This window comes from Ambystoma mexicanum, chromosome 9, assembly GCF_040938575.1.
Source record: "Ambystoma mexicanum isolate Mex_15411 chromosome 9, UKY_AmexF1_1, whole genome shotgun sequence".
Taxonomy (NCBI): Eukaryota; Metazoa; Chordata; class Amphibia; order Caudata; family Ambystomatidae; genus Ambystoma; species Ambystoma mexicanum.
The window spans coordinates 178,226,979-178,244,406 of NC_090931.1; the positions used below are offsets into that span (position 1 = coordinate 178,226,979).

The 17,428-nt window shown below is 50.8% G+C and overlaps 1 protein-coding gene across 2 annotated transcripts in view; it reads left to right on the forward strand.

The window, feature by feature from the left end:
* Positions 1-17,428, forward strand: part of BCL9L (BCL9 like) — a 298,755-nt gene that overhangs the window by 64,782 nt on the left and 216,545 nt on the right. The gene's annotated exons all lie outside the window — the stretch shown is intronic.

Consider the following 17,428-nt stretch of genomic DNA (forward strand, 5'->3'; position numbering starts at 1 on the left):
CTGCAGAAACCAAGGATCCCTCCTAGGCTACCCAAGGAGCCACGACCGCAGGGAGTCCGGCAGAAACCAAAGAGCCCTACTAGGCCACCTCGAGAGCCACCACCACAGGGAGTCCTGCAGAAACCAAGGAGCCCTACTAGGCTACCCAGGGAGCCACGACCACAGAGAGCCCAGCATATATCCAGGAGCTCTACGAGGCTACCTAGGGAACCATGACCACAGGGATACCGGCAGATATCCAAGCCCCCCCCCCCTACTAGGCCACCTCGAGAGCAACCACCACAGGGAGTCCTGCAGAAACCAAGGGGCCCTCCTTTGCTACCCAGGGAGCCATGACCGCAGGGAGTCCGGCTGATATCAAGGCCCCCCTACTAGGCTACCTCGAGAGCAACGACCGCAGGGAGACCAGCATATATCTAGGAGCCCTACTAGGCTACATAGGGAGTCCGGCATATATCAAGGGGCCCTCCTAGGCTACATAGGGAGCTCGGCAAATATAAAGGAGCCCTACTAGGCTACATAGGGAGCCCGGCATATAGCAAGGAGCCCTACTAGGCTACATAGAGAGCCTGCCATATAGCAAGGAGCCCTTCTAAGCTACATGGGGAGCCCGGCATATATCAAGGAACCCTACTAGGCTACATAGGGAGCCCGGCATATAGCAAGGAGCCCTCCTAGGCTACATAGGGAGCCCGGCATATAGCAAGGAGCCCTCCTAGGCTACTTAGGAAGCCCGGCATATAGCAAGGAGCCCTCCTAGGCTACTTAGGAAGCCCGGCATATAGCAAGGAGCCCTACTAGGCTACATAGGGAGCCCGGCATATAGCAAGGAGCCCTCCTAGGCTACAGAGGGAGCCCGGCATATAGCAAGGAGCCCTCCTAGGCTACATAGGGAGCCCGGCATATATCAAGGAACCCTACTAGGCTACATAGGGAGCCCGGCATATAGCAAGGAGCCCTACTAGGCTACATAGGGAGCCCGGCATATAGCAAGGAGCCCTACTAGGCTACATAGGGAGCCCGGCATATAGCAAGGAGCCCTACTAGGCTACAGAGGAAGCCCGGCATATAGCAAGGAGCCCTACTAGGCTACATAGGGAGCCCGGCATATAGCAAGGAGCCCTACTAGGCTACATAGGGAGCCCGGCATATAGCAAGGAGCCGCCCGGCATATAGCAAGGAGCTCTACTCTAATGAAATAGCATTTTTCAGTGTTGAGCTTGTTTTCCTCCTTTTCAATGTAATTTATATGTCGCTTTATTTATTCCTCGCCCACCGACCCTTCATTTTCTCTGCATAATTCCAGCTTTGTGTTATTTTGTAACATGGTGGCAGCTTTGTTCTATGAGCTGATTAAACTCTGTCATGTTGCAGAATGTTCTCCCATGTTTTTCTTATGTTCTTTCACATTAATATCACATTGATGTGTACAAAGCCAACGAGCGCTTTAAACCAGCTGGAAGATTACATGTAACGCTCCACAAAACACCCAACGATATATAATCCGCGGGGGCGACACTCCATTCATAAGGAGGGCAATGGCGCCCAAAGGAGACACGGTCAGCAGACTCTACACCTCTGTTTTGACCTAACGGCTCTCTGCTGCCTGACAATGCTGGACTAACGAACCAGCTCCTGCCCAAGCGGAATCCATCCTCCCCCGACCCTAATGAAGCGCCTAGCAGGCCCCAACACCTCCCAGGCACTCTGGCCCAGGTCACTGCTCCATAAGGAGCCCCACCCTCATTTGGGAGAACCCACAGTCAGTCCCTCGCAGTTTTCCTGTCTGCACCGAGGGTTCCGTGCTCTCCTGTTCCCGTGTGCAGTGTTTCATCACTCATGCCCAGGTGTGGCCGAAGGTATGACGAATCAGCTGAGTATTACTGAGAGTCCGTTCGATTCACTTACAACTACTGTGCGGGTGGGTGACTGTTGAGTACTGCGCGCGTGAGACTCATCGAGTACTACCGAGTCTGAGTGACTTCTTGAGTACTACTGTGAGACTCCTGCAGCACTACGGAGTACGCGTGAGTGAGTGCGAGACTCAGTGAGTACTACTGTGAGGGAGAGAGACTTGTGGGTGCTGCTTCTAGAGACGGTAGCCTCGCGCTTCCCGTGAACGGGCCACGTTTGGGGGCAGGACCCGCACGTTTCGGTTCAAGAGGCCTCAAAGGGGAAGAACCCCCTTCGGCGGTGCCTGAAATAAACGTAAGGAGGCTCTACATGTGAGGGGGGTCGGGTGATGCTCGCTGTGTGTAGTGGTGGCCCTGCCGCCCCCTCCTCCTTAGCGTTTCTGGCTACCTCAGCCTCCGGCAGCCCGCGGCACCCCTGCGCCCGTGGCAGGCTCCCAAGATCCGGCTGACTCAGGCGGCTGGCCGTCTCCCAGGCTGGAGGGTGCGGCGGGCCGGCCTCCTCTCCTCTGCTCTCGGCTGAAAGACTGCGAGGACCCGGCAGGGCTGGGACCGTGGGAGAGTAGAAGGGGTACAGTAGGTTGGCATGAATGGGCTCGTCTTCAACCCTTGGGCAGCGGGGATGGGCGGAGAGGGGGCAGAGCTCGTTACGTTTACATGAAGACATGCGGGGCAGTTTTCACATTTGTGAGTACATTTGGGGCAGGGGGTTTCACACCTGTATGGAGACTTCTGGTGGCTAGGAATTCACACCTCTGGCCCGTGCTCTGTGGCAGGGGATTTCACATCTGTATAAAAACATGGGGCAGGTGATTTCACATCTGTATAAAGACATGGGGCAGGAGATATCACATCTGTATACAGACATGTGGGGCAAGGGAATTCACATCTGCATGGGGCTAGGAGATCTCGCATCCGTATAAATGTATGGGGCCAGGAGATTTCCCATCTGTATGAGATATGGGGGCAGGGGATTTCACATCTGTATAAAGACATGGGGGCAGGGGATTTCACATCTGTATAAAGACATGGGGGCAGGGGATTTCACATCTCTGATGAGCTATGGGGCAGGGGAATTCACATCTGTATAAAGACATGGTGGGGCAGGGGATTTCACATCTGTATAATATATGTGGGCATGGGATCTCACATCCGTATAAATGCACGGGCCAGGAGATCTCGATCTCGCATCCGCATAAATGCACTGGGCTAGGAGATTTCCCATCTGTATAAGATATGGGGGCAGGGGAATTCCCATCCGTATAAATGTATGGGGCCAGGAGATTTCACATCTGTATGAGATATGGGGGCAGGGAATTTCACATCTGTATAAAGACATGGGGGCAGGGGATCCACATCTGTATAAAGACATGGGGGCAGGGGATTTCACATCTCTGAGCTATGGGGCAGGGGAATTCACATCTGTATAAAGAAATGGTGGGGCAGGGGATTTCACATCTGTATAATATATGTGGGCATGGGATTTCACATCCGTATAAATGCACGGGCCAGGAGATCTCGATCTCGCATCCGCATAAATGCACTGGGCTAGGAGATCTCCCATCTGTATAAGATATGGGGGCAGGGGAATTCACATCCGTATAAATGTATGGGGCCAGGAGATTTCACATCTGTATAAAAACATGGGGCAGGTGATTTCACATCTGTATAAAAACATGGGGCAGGTGATTTCACATCTGTATAAAGACATGGGGGCAGGCGATATCACATCTGTATACAGACATGTGGGGCAAGGAATTCACATCTGTATAACTGCATGGGGCCAGGAGATGTCACATCTGTATACAGACATGGGGGCAGGGGATTTCCCATCTGTATAAAGACATGGGGGCAGGGCATTTCCCATCTGTATAAAGACATGGGGGCAGGGGATTTCCCATCTGTATAAAGACATGGGGGCAGGGGATTTCCCATCTGTATAAAGACATGGGGGCAGGGGATTTCCCATCTGTATAAAGACATGGGGGCAGGGGATTTCCCATCTGTATAAAGACATGGGGCAGGGGATGTCACATCTGTATAAAGATATGGGGCAGTGGATTTCACATTTCTATGACATGTGGGGGCAGGGGATTTCACATCTATGACGAGCTATGGGGTAGGGGAATTCACATCTGTATAAATGAATGGTGCCGGGAGATTTCACATCTGTATAAAGACATGGGGGCAGGGTATTTCACATCTGTATGAAGACATGGTGGTGGGTGATTTCAAATCTGTATAACTGCATGGGGACGGGAGATTTCCCATCTGTATAAACACATGGAGGTGGGGGATTTTACATCTGTATAAAGGCATGGGGCAGGGGATTTCACATCTGTATAAAGGCATGGGGCAGGGGATTTCACATCTGTATAACTGCATGGGGCCAGGAGATTTCACAACTGTATAAAGACATGGGGCATGAGATTTTACATCTGTATAAAGGCATGGGGCAGGGATTTCACATCTGTATAAAGACATGGGGCAGGGGATTTCACATCTGTATAACTGCTTGGGGACGGGAGATTTCACATCTGTATAAAGACATGGGTGTGGTGGATTTCACATTTATAAAGACATAGGGGCAAGGGATTTCACATCTCTGACGAGCTATGGGGCAGGGGAATTCACATCTGTATCAAGACATAGGGCAGGGGAATTCACATCTGCATGAAGACTTTTATTATTAGTATTATGGGTTAGGGGGTTCCGCATGTATATGACAAACTCTGGGGCAGGCTATTTCCCATCTGCAAGTACAGATCCGAGGGCAAGGGACAGGACATTTATATGAAGACCTTGGGATGGGGGAAGTGGCGGTAGATCCTTTGCGTGGGGTCAGATCTTTGCATCTATATGTAGCCGTGGTTTAGGTATTTACCTTCTGTGGTGAAGCGCTCAAAGGAAGGGGATTTGACACTTGTATGAAGACCCCCCAGGCAGGGAGGTTTACATCTGGGAAAAGCTCGGCTGGGGGATCTTTCATGCCTGCATGATGAGCACTGGGTACTGCATTTCACATCAGTGTGAACCCCTCAGCTGGTTGGATTCCACGTATGTAGAAAGAGCTCTGAGAGCACCTGCGTTCACATCTATGGGGGAGTTCTGAGAGCACCTGCGTTCACATCTATGGGGGGAGCTCTGAGAGCACCTGCGTTCACATCTGTGGGGGGGAGCTCTGAGAGCACCTGCGTTCACATCTATGGGGGAGCTCTGAGAGTACCCGTGTTCACATCTATGGGGGGAGCTCTGAGAGCACCCGCGTTCACATCTATGGGGGGAGCTCTGAGAGCACCTGCGTTCACATGCATGGGGGAGCTCTGAGAGCACCTGCGTTCACATGCATGGGGGGAGCTCTGAGAGCACCTGCGTTCACATCTATGGGGGGGAGCTCTGAGAGCACATGCGTTCACATCTATGGGGGAGCTCTGAGAGCACCCGCGTTCACATCTATGGGGGAGCTCTGAGAGCACCCGCGTTCACATCTATGGGGGGAGCTCTGAGAGCACCTGCGTTCACATCTATGGGGGGAGCTCTGAGAGCACCTGCGTTCACATCTATGGGGGGGAGCTCTGAGAGCACCTGCGTTCACATCTATGGGGGAGCTCTGAGAGCACCCGCGTTCACATCTATGGGGGAGCTCTGAGAGCACCTGCGTTCACATCTATGCGGGAGCTCTGAGAGCACCCGCGTTCACATCTTTGGGGGGAGCTCTGAGAGCACCCGCGTTCACATCTATGGGGGGGGAGCTCTGAGAGCACATGCGTTCACATCTATGGGGGAGCATCTATGGGGGAGCTCTGAGAGCACCCGCGTTCACATCTATGGGGGGAGCTCTGAGAGCACCCGCGTTCACATCTATGGGGGGAGCTCTGATAGCACCTGCGTTCACATCTATGGGGGAGCTCTGAGAGCATCCGCGTTCACATCTATGGGGGGAGCTCTGAGAGCACCCGCGTTCACATCTATGGGGGGAGCTCTGAGAGCACCTGCGTTCACATCTGTGGGGGAGTTCTGAGAGCACCTGCGTTCACATCTGTGGGGGAGTTCTGAGAGCACCTCTGTTCACATCTATGGGGGAGTTCTGAGAGCACCTGCGTTCACATCTATGGGGGAGTTCTGAGAGCACCTGCGTTCACATCTATGGGGGAGTTCTGAGAGCACCTGCGTTCACATCTATGGGGGAGTTCTGAGAGCACCTGCGTTCACATCTATGGGGGAGCTCTGAGAGCACCTGAGTTCACATCTACAGGGAGAGCTTTGAGAGCACCTGCGTTCACCTCTAGGGGGAGAGCTCTGAGAGCACCTGCGTTCCCATCTATGTGGGAGTCCTGAGAGGACCTGCGTTCACATCTATGGGGGAGTTCTGAGAGCTCCTGCGTTCACATCTATGGGAGAGCTCTGAGAGCACCTGCGTTCACATCTATGGGGAGAGCTCTGAGAGCACCTGTGTTCACATCTATGGGGGAGCTCTGAGAGCACCTGCGTTCACTGAGAGCTCTGAGAGCACCTGCGTTCACGTCTATGGGAGGAGCTCTGAGAGCACCTGCGTTCACATCTACGGGGGAGTTCTGAGAGCACCTGCGTTCACATCTATGGGGGAGTTCTGAGAGCACCTGCGTTTACATCTATGGGGGAGTTCTGAGAGCACCTGCGTTCACATCTATGGGAGAGCTCTGAGAGCACCTGCGTTCACCTCTATGGGGGAGCTCTGAGAGCACCTGAGTTCACATCTACAGGGAGAGCTTTGAGAGCACCTGCGTTCACCTCTAGGGGGAGAGCTCTGAGAGCACCTGCGTTCCCATCTATGTGGGAGTCCTGAGAGGACCTGCGTTCACATCTATGGGGGAGTTCTGAGAGCTCCTGCGTTCACATCTATGGGAGAGCTCTGAGAGCACCTGCGTTCACATCTATGGCGAGAGCTCTGAGAGTACCTGCGTTCACATCTATGGGGAGAGCTCTGAGAGCACCTGCGTTCACTGAGAGCACCTGCGTTCACGTCTATGGGAGGAGCTCTGAGAGCACCTGCGTTCACATCTATGGGGGAGTTCTGAGAGCACCTGCGTTCACATCTATGGGGGAGTTCTGAGAGCACCCGCGTTCACATCTATGGGAGAGCTCTGAATGCATCTGATTTCACATCTGTAGGAAGTGCTCCAGGAAGGAGATTTCATGTCAGAATGAGTAACTTGGCTGTTGGCGATTTCACATCTAGATGAAGACCTGTGTGGCAGGGAGTTTCACATCTGTACATAGCACGCTCAGGGCAAACATTACATCGGTATGAACAGCTATGGGCGCAAGCGATTTCACATCTGTATGAATTGCTTTAGGGCAGGAGATTGCACATCTGCATGCAGAGCTCGGAGGACAACGGACATGGCATCAATATGAATAGCTGTGGGTGGGGAGATCTTACATCTTTACAAAGGGCCCTGCTGCAGGGGATTTCACATCTGTTCAGGATCTGTGGCTCCGTAGATTGGGTCGCTGTGAAGGAGCATCCTCCCCCCCCACCCGATGTCCCAAAGAAAACGCACAAGTGGGTCTGTTTTTGGAACATACTCCTGGCTGCATTCACAACAAAGACAGAATTATGCCTAAAAATTCATAATCGGCAACAAGCAAATATCATAATTCTAAAAACAGAATCATTAACGATGTAAAAGTCCTACCCTTCCTGGCGGGTGATTGAGCCTGCTGCCAACAGACACAGCGTGGCATCTGGCAATACATCATTTCATCCATTCTGTGTGTGGGGTGCCCCTTTCCGGCCGCCCACACATTCATGGACAACCCCAAGCTGCTGTGCCTCATTTCTTGCCATTTCTGACCCGCCCCCCAGTTACCCCAGACCGGAACGTCAGTGGCAGAGGAGTGCTGCCAGCAGGATGCAGGTGATTTCTTCGAAAATATTTTACCAAATGGAGATTTTACCGAATCCATTTCACGGAAAAAAGAAATTAACTTTTTTACTTTTTCTTCCTTTTTTTTTACAATGCGGTGGGAGACCACTCGCAGCCCCCCTCACCTCTCCCTACCCTAACTTATACCCTTACCCCACCTGTTATGAATTACTTGACCTACCATTTTCGGTGAAATAAATTCGGTGAAATCTATGTTCACGCTGCCAGCAGGCAGGCATACCACCGAGGCAGGGACCTCCCAGTCCCCGTCCAGGGGGGACATTCTTCACAGCATCTGATGACAGTGACCCGTAACATCTGTTTATTACCGGCTGGTGCTGCAATCGCACCGCCCAACTGTCCCTGCTATACGACATGCCCCCCTAATCAACCAAAATGCAACATACCCCCCACCCAAGATGCAGCATACCCCCCAAAATGCAACATACTCATGCACTTCCCTCAGGAATATCCCCTCATTTATTTATTTTATTTTTTGGTGACTTAGTTCAACAAGGACATTTTTCACTACACCAATACAAATACAGTAAAAACACAAAAATACTATAATCACACACATACAACCATCATAAAACATAAAAAGCAACAATCTAACGTTTTCAAACAATCCAACAACAATATCCCCTAATTACACTCAACTTGACTTCACCGCCTCCATCCAGGGGTAACAGGGACCCATGTTCTAGTGATGCGCGTGCATCCATTTAAGGTGCCAAAACTCTTGCTGCCCCATGACCCACTAGATCTTGGACCCCATTTCTGGCCCTGTGGCAAGAAAACATTGAGTGGGACCCCCTCGGGGAACAGTGTAGGGGACCGTTTCCATACGGCTAATGTCACTGCTGCCCAGGGTCGGACTAGGGCAGAAGAGTGTCTCGGTAGGGTGACCAGAGGTCCCGGGTTTGCCGGGACAGCCCCAGTATTTGGTGCTCTGTCCCCCTTTCTCAAAATAATGTCTCCATTGGAAACTGCAGTGGTCCCGGTTTTTTTGTAGTAGGTCTTCATAGCTGGCAGGCAGGAATGCACAATCTCGCACAGAGAAAATGCTGCATTTTACAACTTATGGTAGTGTTAGTTTATGATAAATGTATGTGTTTCTTTGAACGGTAACACTTAAACTCCCTTCTCCTCCAAACGGTATTGAAGTGTGGTGCCTTGACAGTCACTTTCGAGAGTCAGTCCTACTTTTATGTTAGTTGCTCTTCCCCGTTTTTTTACTTTTTGATTCTGGTCACCCTATGTCTCTGGCACCAATGAAAAAGTGGCCCAAAGCTGCAAATGGAAATTCATTCCTTTTGTGACAGACTGTTTGAGTAGTACGCGAAGGTGGTGGGTTGCTAAAATGTGATGCAAATTGTGTATTTTGAAGAATATTTATTCAGCAACATTGTTCAAAACTACTGTCAGCGTGGTGAATCAAGTCCTCTAACTGGCCCACCTTGGTCAAAAAAGTGGCCCGCTTTGACCGAAAAATCTGGGCCACACTGGCATTTTGCGTTTTTGGTTAGGCATTGGCCTATTGCCCTATAGGCCAGTCCGAGCCTGCTGCTGCCGCCCCCTGGTCCAGTGGCGCACTTTTGCATTCACACCAGTTCTAGAGCTCTTGGAATTCACGTGTGTGGAGATAAGTCCACACCTGCACGAAGCCCTCTACGGGCATTTCATATCTGATGAGGGTTTGTGGGCGGCTGTATGGCTTTCAAATCAGTTACTTGCTCAGGGATGGGCTTCCTGTGCGTATAAAGAGCTGCCGACACATGGGACGGTCACATCTGCATGGGAGCCTGTGGTGTGGTGCGCATAGGTCTATTCTGTGTCTATATACATGTGTGTGAGGTGCACAGTGGTGCAGCATAGTACGCACTGGGCGAGGGTGTTAACGGGGTGGGTACTATTACATATTTTGCTGAGCACTGGTTAACTCGCACAGGCCGTGTTCCCTGATTGATAACGCGCTGTCCTAGGTGGTGGGGGCAACATCGCAGGCTACACTGGGCATCTGGTTATGTCCATAGTCTATTGGCTACAGGCCCACGCTGTGGTGAGCAGTGTATTACCAGTGCATGCTCTTATCTGTAAGTATGTGTGTGGTGGGCTAGTTGCTTACAGGCTGTGCCGAGCAGATGGCTACTGGCACAGGCCGCAGAGGGCAGCAGTTACACGAGAGCCTGTGCTGAACAGTAAGTTACTGTCAAGTCATGCCTAACTGTTACTTACACAGGCTGTGCTTGGTATTTGATTACTTGCATATGCTGTTCCTGTAGTTTAGTTACTTGACAGGCTGTGCCGGCAGCTTGTTTACTTGCACAGGCTGTGCTGGGCAGTTTGCTACAGGCAGCACCAGCGGGGCAGGTGATTACTGGCATCAAATGGAGCGCCAAGATACCATGCACGTTTCAACAGTGTGCGGTACAAGAACCTGTAACATAACATAAAATAACACATGCATTCCACTGCAGCTGATATTGGGCTCAGGCCGTGCTGGCCATTTGGTTACTTACACAGGCTATATACTGTGCAGTTAGGTACATACATAGGCTGTGCAGTATAGCCTGTGCAAGTAACCTGTTACTTGCACAGGCTATGTTTGGCGTTTAGTTACTTGCACAGACATCACTGGGCAGTTGGTTACTTCCACAGGCTGCGCTGCGAGTTTGGTTACTTGAACAGGATGCACTTCACTGCAGCTGATTTCAGCTTGTGCTGGGTATTTGGTTACTTGCACAGGCTATACTGTGCAATTGGTTACTTTCATAGGCTCTGCTGGGAGTTTTGTTACTTCCACGAGCTATGTTTGGTATTTAGTTACTTGTGCGATATACGCTGCGCAGTTGATTACTTACAGAGGATGTCCTGCGCAGTTGATTACTTACACGGGGCATGTTTCATATTTTGTCACTTGCACAGAGCACAGTTGGCAGGTGGTTACTTCCACAGGCTGTGCGGGAACTCTAGTTACTTTCACAGGCTGTCCTGGGCAGTTGGTTACTTGTGTAGGCTTTCCTGGGCAGTTGGTTACTTGTGTAGGCTGTGCTGGGCAGTTGGTTACTTGTGTAGGCTGTGCTGGGCAGTTGGTTACTTGTGTAGGCTGTGTTGGGCAGTTGGTTACTTGTGTAGGCTGTGCTGGGCAGTTGGTTACTTGTGTAGGCTGTGTTGGGCAGTTGGTTACTTGTGTAGGCTTTCCTGGGCAGTTGATTACTTGTGTAGGCTGTGCTGGGCAGTTGGTTACTTGTGTAGGCTGTGTTGGGCAGTTGGTTACTTGTGTAGGCTGTGCTGGGCAGTTGGTTACTTGTGTAGGCTGTGCTGGGCAGTTGGTTCCTTGGACAGGCTGTGCTGGGTGTTTGGTTCCTTGCATAAGCTGTGCTGGGAGTTAGGTGCCTTGCACAGGCTGTGCTGGGAGTTAGGTGCCTTGCACAGGCTGTGCTGGGAGTTAGGTGCCTTGCACAGGCTGTGCTGGGAGTTTGGCTCCTTGCAGAGACTGTGCTGGGAGTTTGGTTACTTCCACAGGATGTGCTGGGCAGTTGGTCACATGCATGGACTGTGCTGGGAGTTTAGTTACTTACACGGGCTGTGCTGAGAGTTTGATTCCTTTCACAGGCTCTGCTGGGGGTTTGGTTACTTACACGATCTATGCTGAGAGTTTGGTTCCTTTCACAGGCTATGCTGTGCAGTTGGTTCCTTGCAAAGGCTGTGCTGGGAGTTTGCTTACTTCAACGGGTTGTGCTGGGAGTTTGGTTACTTGCACAGGGGCTGTGCTGGGTGTTTGGTTCATTTCACAGGCTATGCTGTGCAGTTGGTTCCTAAAACACAGGCTGTGCTGGAAGTTTGGTCACTTGCACAGGATGTGCCAGGCAGTTAGTCACCTGCACAGGCTGTGCTGTGCAGTTGGTTCCTTGCACAGGCTGTGCTGGGAGTTTGCTTACTTGCACAGGCTTTGCTGGGTGTTTGCTTACTTGCGCAGGCTTTGCTGGGTGTTTGGTTCCTTTCACAGGCTGTGCTGCGCAGTTTGTTCCTTGCACAGGATGTGCTGGCCAGTTGGTTACTTGCACAGCCTGTGCTGGGCAGTTGGTTACTTGCACAGCCTGTGCTGGGCAGTTGGTTACTTGCACAGCCTGTGCTGGGCAGTTGGTTACTTGCACAGCCTGTGCTGGGCAGTTGGTTACTTGATCAGCCTGTGCTGGGCAGTTGGTTACTTGATCAGCCTGTGCTGGGCAGTTGGTTACTTGATCAGCCTGTGCTGGGCAGTTGGTTACTTGCACAGCCTGTGCTGGGCAGTTTGTTTACTTGCTCAGCCTGTGCTGGGAGTTCGGTTACTTGCTCAGCCTGTGCTGGGAGTTTGGTTACTTGCTCAGCCTGTGCTGGGAATTTGCTTACTTGCTCAGCCTGTGCTGGGAGTTTGCTTACTTGCTCAGCCTGTGCTGGGAGTTTTGTTCCTTGCACATGCTCTGCTGGGTGTTCGGTTCCTTGAACAGGCTCTGCTGGGTGTTTGGTTCCTTGCACGGGCTGTGCTGGGTGTTCAGTTCCTTGAACAGGCTGGGCGTTTGATTCATTGCACGGGCTCTGCTGGGTGTCTGGGTCCTTGCACGGGCAGTGCTGGGAGTTTGGTTACTTGCACAGGATGTGCTAGAGAGTTGGTTGTAGTAGGCGCAATCTGTGCGGGCCTTCTCGGTTACTGTGCCACACTCGGTGCTGTTCGGATGGTCGCAGGCTCAAGCTGTGCTGGGCGGTTAGTTGCAAGCTGTGCTAGCTCTAGCTGTACCTGGTAGATTGGATTCTGGCGTTATTTGTACAGTAAACAAACACATCCCGTGTTTGTCTTTCCCACAGGGCATTGGCCTCTTTCTCAAAACGCTTGCGACTCCGAGCTTTGCTTCCAGGCGCTAGGTCGGTCAGGGTGTCAGTGCAGACCTTCTGCTAGTAGTCTACGGTTCAGTCGTGTACTGTACACTGTTGCGGCATTGGGTGGGGGGCATATCGTTGTTGACGCCCAGCATGCCTGATACACCACTGCAGAGTACACACACGCCTTAGCTGGCACGCGGCCTGCTTCCATGCCACCAGCGAACAACGCTCTTCTGTCTGCAGGAAGCCGGCTCCTCAGCCGTGTGTCACCTCTCCGAGTGTGAAGGGCCGTTTCCCTTGCAGGAGATTAAATCTCCTTCCCCTTCTCTCCACTGACAGCCTCGCATTGTTTTCCAGGCACAGAAGGCTCGTGTGGGGCTGCGTATGACAGCCTGCGCCGCGCAGTGCAGCCCGCTGAGAGGAAATGGCGCCTTGTGCACGCGCCCTTACGCTTGAACGTGTTACACGTGCTGTCATATGTGCGACCGCCTGCCTGTGCAGAAGGCAATTGACAGATTGAAAACTGCTCTTTACACAGTGGGGTGCGTGCTGTGAAATGTGGGCCCTGTGGCAACAATGGTAACAATGGTTACATGGGTCTGTGTGGAGGTGGTGACGTGGAGGAGTTAGGGTATAGGGCTTATTACATGCTCTGGCATGTTTTCCCAAGGGAGCACAGGGCTTTTTGCTAAGGCAATGATAGAAGTGCCTTCAGGCAGCGTAGTGGGGCTAGACCCTACCAAGACACCCTTTAGGGAAACGAGCATTGGCGATGCCAACAGTTTGGGCTTTGGTGTAGCCGGCACCGTAAAGGCATTTGCCAGGCACTATCCTGCAAGACCTTGAGCCCCTGGAATCACACGCGCGGAGCATGCCCCGGAAACGGAAACTTGGAGACGTGGAGCGGACCGACAGGGCTAAGGATGTGCCTTGCCGCTCCTCCTGAAGCGAGGCTCGAAACCTACAGAATGCAGACACTGCACGCGATCTGCCAAGTGTGCCAAAGGAGCATAATTCCACGGATGCCATCCAGGGCCGAGTGGTGGCTCAGGTACATATGTTAAGAGACGCCAGAATAGACTCTAAAACCGGTGCAGTGAAGTCAACTCCCCTGGTTTCCTGAAGACCCTAGCCGTGATTACAGCTACCCTCTTTGCACTGTTACCTGCTACGAAATAAACACCTTGCATCAATCCTGGTGTCCTGTGATCCTTAGGCCACCACATAATTGACGACGAGGACCTGAGACCCACCCACGCAGCATCCATGGAAGGCGCCACGCTGCCTCCTACTTTTCTACAGTCCCTGGGCATGCCTGCTATTCCCTGGCAACAGTTGGAGACGTTATTTACCACTTACTTGGAGGCTTTGGAGGTACTGACCTTACTGCTCCCAGGAAGGAAGCCATGCTCATCATCGCCATGGGGTGAAATGACAGCGGATCTTTGCGTGCCTCAAGTGTGCCCGCTGCAGGTGACGGAGGCGGCGTGTACAAAGAAGCAGTTTGCTGCATAGTGGAGCGCTTCTCCAACAAGCAAAATGTGGTTCTGCACAGGCTAAAATTCTACACAAAGAAGCAAGAAAATGGTGAGCCAGTTGATGACTATTTTACCCGCATGTGATAGTTAGTGGCCCTATGCAGCTTTGGGGACAATGCGGAGCAAGTCATATGTAACATGTTGGTAGTGCATACCAATTCTTCAGGATAAATTCCAAGGCATGAATTAGTTTTCAAAAATTGATTAGCAGAGTTTGCTAATTAAAATATTCTTGATTAGCAAACAAACCCATTTGATTAGCAATGTTGTACTAATATTTTTCATGTCACCAGAAGTTATTTATACCCAAGATATAACATGAACAATAATACAGCAGTTTTGTGCACCTCTGAAGTAAGACATTAGTGAGATGAGTCCAGCCTTGCAGATTATTTAAAATTCCACTAGACCTGCAGGTCGAGTAATTTAGTTTACTTGCTCGAAATAAGAGAAATGTACTTGACCCATGGCAACGGAAGACAAATTTAAATGTGCTTTCTGTAAAATGGTGCATGTCACCACAAACCACTTTGTTTGGCACACTGCTGCCAGCCAGAAGACAGCCATGCACAATGAAACTTGTATTTGACACCTACTGCAAACAAGTAATGCTAAATAAAAGTTTCAAACGTCCCATGTAAATGGTATACACAATTCATAAAATCTACTCTGCTATGTGAGTGGGCGAAAAGGCTTTGCGAGTCCTGGGTGAGTGTCTGTAAAATGTAAAAGTTAGCTGCATAAATATAAATAAATAAATAAATAGAATAAAAAGGCTCTGAAAACAGTTTGGCCAGCTCCCTCCCGGTGCTGATATAAAATGCAATCATAATCATAGAACAAAGCTAGCTATAGTGTACGGTAGTGCAGTCACTGCTCCAGATAAGATTTTGAAGTGAAAGTATTTTACTCCTTATTTTTTTAAGTTGGGAGTACACTTATGTTTTAGGGAGTAGAAAGAGTATGTTCCATTCCCAACAGGAGTAAATTGTGTTAACTATGAAACTGAAACGTATTTGCAATAAATATTTATTTGTACCTAGGTATTCATGTAAATGAAAGGATACATTTTCCCTCTTCAGATTAGGCAGTAATAATTCTAGTTTCATCATGTGACGCTACCTCTACTACTAGATCAAACATATCCATGGAGCTGTGTTAGTGAAAGCTGGGAGGCAAGCTCATATGTTTGTTAGGAGCATTTTCACTCCCTACTTTTCTTTTTTGGGAATATTTGACAATTGTTAGGGAGTAAAAGTGGCTGATGCACCACTTATCTCTACTGTAGTCTGGGTGCAGTAGATCAGTAGATGTTCAGACTGGATGAAACTATTGATCACTACTTAAGCAATAAGCCCAGAGCAGAGGGGGGCATGACCGCTTCAGGCAATGCCCCGTTTCGCTCAGGCCTTAACGCAGGCCCCAAGCAAATGGTCTGGTGGAAAGAGTCAAAGGGACCCTACAACTAGCGAGTGCAGCAGGCATGAACCCCTATTAGACAGTCAAAGAGGTCATGGCTGCCCACTGGCTGAAGTGCCCCAGGAAACGGAAACTTGGAGACTCGGAGCAGACCAACAGGGCTACAGACGTGCCCCGGCGCTCCTCCTGAAGCGAGGCTCGAGGCCTCCAGAAGGCAGACACTGCACATGATCTGCCAAGTGTGCCAAAGGAGCGTAATTGCACGGCCACCATCCGGGGCCGAGATGTGGCTCATGTATATATGTTAAGAGACTCCAGCAGAGACTGTAAAACCAGCGCAGTGAAGTCAACTGCCCTAGTTTCCTGAAGACCTTGACCGTGAGTACAGCTACCCTGTTTGCACTGGTATCTGCTACCAAATAAGCACCTCCCATCAATCCTGGTGTCCTGTGATCCTTAGGCCACAGCACACTGCCGTAGTGGTATTAACTGGTCATTGATGGTAGCAGCTGCAAAATGTTGAGTGCATTTGGATGTCTAATAGTAGTGCCTGGCAAATACCTAATACATATACACAAGCCAAAACTGTTGGCTTTGTAAGTGCTTGCTTTAACATGTCATGGTGCAAGCACCCAAAACCCTGAAACTGGTGGGGCCATCCCGAACTTTGGCCTCCTTGGGGGCTCATCAGGCCCCAGCCAGGCTCACCTGGACTCAGTCCTGGCGCCAGGCTCATGGAGGTGTTAGCTACATGGTCCATTAACTTGGCTTTGAGAGGCTGAGCCATTCAGTTCAGGGTGTGACCTGGAATTACTTTACCTGAGAGACGGGATACGGAGAAGAGGACTATTTTCTTGGAAGTACTTACAAGGCTATTTAAACCGCACCCAGCAATCTGAACACGCTTCGCGTTGTTCTGCACTCCTGCAGCGTAATGCTCACCGTGTCAGATCAGCTCTTGCTTCCTTCTGCTACGCCCGTCCAGAGTCTTCTATCCATCGGCACCTGCGAACAGAGAATAACAGGAGTTATTTAAGCATCGAAGGCCTTACCTGCAGTACATCCAGATCTCATCTCCTGCTTTCCCACGGACCGCCGCATCTGCAGAACAGAACGAAAAGTACCCTCTCGGGTAGCTACTCACCTGATCGGCCCGCTCCAGGAACTTCATCGGGCAGTTCTTCACTCAGCAGCGCGCCGCAGCTAGTCACCGTCACACGGAGCTTCCATTCTTCTTCCTGGAATTGCGCCGTACCTGTTGAACAGAAAAAGACAAGCAGGTTAGTTGCACGTAGCAAAGGAAAGCTAAAGAGGCGAACATTCGCGCGGCCAGCACAGCGCTGTACTTACCGGCAGGAATCCTGAGCATCATTGTCAGGAAAGTCATCCATCATCCGAAGGTCGCTTAAACGCTGCACCTGTAAGACAATAACGGACATTAGTTATCTTGAACAGAAAGACTTAAAGGCAGTTATTCCAAGGAGTTATTGGAATAGAGACTTACCTGCTTACTCCCGGGCCTTCTACTTCAGCAACCTCCTTCGGATCAGTGATGTAACTCGATCCAGGAAAGACTGTAAACCGCGCCCCTGCCAGAGTGTGCAGGACGGAGAGCTCGCCCATTAAAAAAACCAAGGTGAGCCAGAAGAAGAGAAGGAAAGATCGGAAGAAGGTGAAACCACTGACCAGCTCCCTTCGGTAGCTAATATCTTGTTTCGACTTGCAGGCGAACATCTCCTGAAGCAAGGACTAAGGGGAGATGCAAGCTAGCATCTCCAGTCAAGCAGAG